This window comes from Lissotriton vulgaris, chromosome 5 (assembly GCF_964263255.1).
Source record: "Lissotriton vulgaris chromosome 5, aLisVul1.2, whole genome shotgun sequence".
Classification (NCBI taxonomy): domain Eukaryota; kingdom Metazoa; phylum Chordata; class Amphibia; order Caudata; family Salamandridae; genus Lissotriton; species Lissotriton vulgaris.
In genome coordinates, this window is record NC_141693.1 from 207,077,931 (window position 1) to 207,082,196 (window position 4,266).

A 4,266-nucleotide genomic window follows, 5' to 3' on the forward strand; every position below is an offset into this window, starting at 1 on the left:
GTGAGATATAACTACAGAGGGTCCTTTTGTAAAGATTTTGACTAGACATGTTGCTGCAGGTACTTTATCTATGCAGCTCAGCATATTTTCACGTACACAGGACAACCCTAACGAAAGAATAAGCATGACCTTACCTTGTGGTTTCCCCTGCACTGGTAATGATGACAACAGGCAAGCAGCAGGACAGACAACTTTGAGGCAGGGTTAAGGAATGCCTTCATTGCAGCACATCCAGCCTTTTTACAGCAGCACAGGGTTGTGCACAGGGAATAAACATACTCCATTGTATATGTCCCTGCCAAACATTTGTGACAGTATGCATTTGGACACGAAACAATCTTTGCATTGTGCCACATTTGACTTTACCTATGGCCTATGTTCCACATATGTACTTAGGTAGCATTCACCGCTAAACCCAGGAGCATAAATACAAGGTCATATTGCCCCCCGATATCACTTTTAGCAATGTTCTGGTGGCTAAATCCACTTCTTATTTGAAATGCTGTGTGAAGCCACTGAACGTTGATTAACGCCACTTTGTAAATGAAGCCCCTTCCCCGGCTTTCCTTAGAATGAAAGGAACATGCAAAGGGTGTTTCAGTGAGCATTCTACCACAAGAGCCACTGAATTTTTAAAAATATCCCATAGCTACATGACTGGGCCAGTACCAATAACTAAGGACAGGTAAACACTGGGCCATATTTCCAAACACCCTTCTGCAGCCAGTATGTCACTTTTTACCATAGTAAAAATAACTCACCTGCAGCGCAAAGTGCGTGTAAATTAGGGCCCTGTTCTTAGGATAGTGAAATGTGAACAACAACATTTCTCCTCAATTATTGCTCTTTTTATGTGAGCTGCATTCTGCTGCACACAAAGAAACAACAAAACACATGTAAGGATTGTTTATGTGCAGGAAGGTGTCCCTTCCTGCAAATCAACATTTGCCATTGTAGTGCAGACACCCTAACAACATGGCACAAGAGTGGCTGAACTTGCACAAGCCCATTTTTTACCCAACAGAACTAAGGGACATGCAGGGGTGCATCATATTTTTGTGCATACAGCTCATTCCTGGATTTCTTCCCTGCTGGACCAACGTGTTACACATTTTGTTGTAACTCTGCACTCCGCTAGATTATGGTATATATCCCCCGTAGTTAGTGCGGGAAGGCACCATATCTTGGCAACTATGCACATGGCTGGAATAACAATGTGTAGCTGACTGAGAGACTTGTAACACTGCCTAATGCAAGCATTTGTGCTAAAGACAAATGACAAACACTTGTCATTGTTTCTATGCATGAAGGGCTTGATTACAAGCTCCTTGTGCCGCAGGTATGTCACTTTTAACAAGGGAAAAAAGTGAGGTACCGACAGTGCAAAGGGCTTGTGAATAAGCCCATGAGTACCTGGGTGGTTACTGTTTGACCTGCACACAGGGGCATATTTAGAAGCCCCTTATGCTGCCGGTACATCACTTTTTTACCATGTTAAAAGTGAGGCACATGCAGCTCAAGGGGCTTGTAAATAAGCCCCATAGTGTGGGAGAGCACTGAGGCTATACAACGTGACATTTTCCCTTTGACCCTTGTTGGTACTTGCCCTGTAGTTGATGTAGTTGGTCTTAGTCAGTACTGTCCTGTCCCTCTAATCCAGCCACTGATTCTTCAGAAATGACTGCCAACACCTGCCACTCCAAGGGTTTGAGTTCCTCCTGGGGCGCTGGACTCCCACCTCCCGTCGGCAATGCTGCCTGTAGATCGCTTGCCAGTTTCTGCTTAGTTTTACATTTGGCATCATTCCAGTGCTTCTTGCAGTCCGTCACTGTCTTTTTGACTTCTGCGACAGAGTTCACCTTGTTGACTATTGAATGCAATGTAGCGTTTTTGGTCCCCAATGACACCTTGGGGATGAGGAAGAGCTGGCGTTGATTCTTCTTCACCTCCGCAATCAGCATCTCATTTTCTTCCTGACTGAATTTTAAATTCCTCTTCCCCTTGGACTCTGGCTGGTCATCCTAGCTGTTGGTGGGGTTAAGGGGTGTTATTATCCTTTACTGCACTTGGTCCAGGCTGCTCAATTCTGCATTCAGGTTTGTGTTTTTTTCCCATTATTGGCATATTTGTACGTTTTTTTACTCTCTAGATGCTGAAAAGTGGCGTTAGGCCAACTAGCCTGATCTTTCCTGCCGCTAACTGGCCACCCATCACTTTTTTCACGCTAACATGTAGTTTTCTACGCCTTGACACTAGTGTTTATGAAATGTTTCATGGTCTCTAGCTGATCCTAACGCCACGTAGTGCTGCATTGTAAATATGTCGTTAGGATTTGGCGAACTATCCTTGTAAATATGCCCCTCTGTATCTTCAGAAGAACAACGTTTGATGAACAACCACCAGGTTTCAGGCAGCCGCTTACCAAACTGCTTTGTATTCTAAAGCTGACAGGTCACATTCATAGTCATTAATGCTTATTTATGCATGCAGATATTATGACTCATTCCTATTGGCATGTTCATTCTTGCAAAGGCCACGGTTATTTGACAGTATGGGATTCTGTTTTTTCAGTTACAAAAAAAACTACAACATTGACTGGAAAAAGTTTAGGTTTAAGTATGCTTGACAGGAGTTAATTGATGTTTAGAAGACAAAGCTTCAAAACAAAGATAGCAAGTTACCCGTTTCTCCCACTACTGTCATTACATTGGGCCCGATTCACAGAACTAACTTAAGACAAAATCCTAAGTAATGAATGAACACGAAATGGAATAATAGCTTTTTGTCAGCAAAGCATTCAGATATTCAGTCCTCCTCTTTGTGGTTCATCGTCTCCCTGACGAAGGTGTGACCCGGAAAAGGGTCTGTACACCGAAACGCGCGTCGGCGTGGTTCTTGCGGGCAACAGGATACTTGAATTCTGCATCTACCCCCTTGCTGTGTATTGCCCAACACACCTGTGTTTAATGAACCATACTACATCTTTAGCAATTCATGTGATGGCGACCATGTATTAATGGGAGTGTGTCTGTTTGATATTTGAAAGAATGGTTGGATGAATGTTTATTGAGTATGTGGAAGTGTGAGCATGAGAGTTATTGTGGATGTGTGGGACTGTATATGTGATTTTGAATTATATATGTTGTTATTAAATTGAGAGAGATTAACTCCTATTTATTCACACCTTTGTAATATCAATGTATGAAACTTTGAAATAATTAAAATGAATAATAAACTTGTATAAGAAAATGGTATGATGGACTGTTCCGATATTTGGCTCTGAATGATGGGTGTGGCTCCATTGACTTTTTAGGATCCCTCTATGGGACCTTTCTATAATCCAAAGGCAGGGTTTCTGTTTCTGACTGTTCTGGTTTTCTTCCCCGTTTACATGCCTACATCCTTTCCCGCTGGGGGACCTCCTTCTATTTTGTCGACATTCTATTCATGTCTGATTTGTGTAGATTAGTCATCATTGTTTAATGATGTAATAATATTGGAGGTACTTTATATGGAAGGGAGTGGTTTGTAAAAGCAGATCAGTGGCTAAAACAGAAGAAGAACATTTAATCACTGATAGGTTTACAAAAAGTAACATAATAGCACCACCATTCAACAGCACACCAAATGCGGGTAAAGTCAAGGTTAACCCCTTCGAGGCTGATGACGAGCTGGGCTCGTCATGGTGTAGCCTCCTCAAACACTGATGACGAGCCCAGCTCGTCATGAACAATGGGTTTTTTAAAAAGTCAGCATAGAAGGAGAATCAACGCAGCGCGCATGTGGTTAAAAAATCATCTGGCTTCTTTGTCTCATGTTCTTCTTGCGGGTGTGTAGCTAACAATATGCAGCAAGTGCAGTAGCATGGTAGCAAGAAGTCTAATGGGGTCACAGCACCCTAAGGCCGTTCTTTACTAGCAAACAGGCAGCTGTGGTCTCATTTTCCCTGTTTCAATTAGGACCAAAGGCACTCTGCTAAGAGTGCTAGCTTTCAGTACATACAGGAACTCCCCACTCAACCTATGGAGAAGTACTTGTTAATACTAGATGCAGGACAGGTAAGGCATACTGAAGCTCAAATACAATCTTGAGCTCAGGTGGAGTTCACGCTTCAGCTCATTAGGTGTGAGCACAAAATGCATCAGGAGGAGCCTCCTGCGCCAGAACCAAGAAGTAACCTACAACCAGCAATGAAGTCTTCTGTACTTTTGTTTTGAAATGTATGCTCTGCTACCAAATCATCTCATCTGACAGTTGTGCTATCTG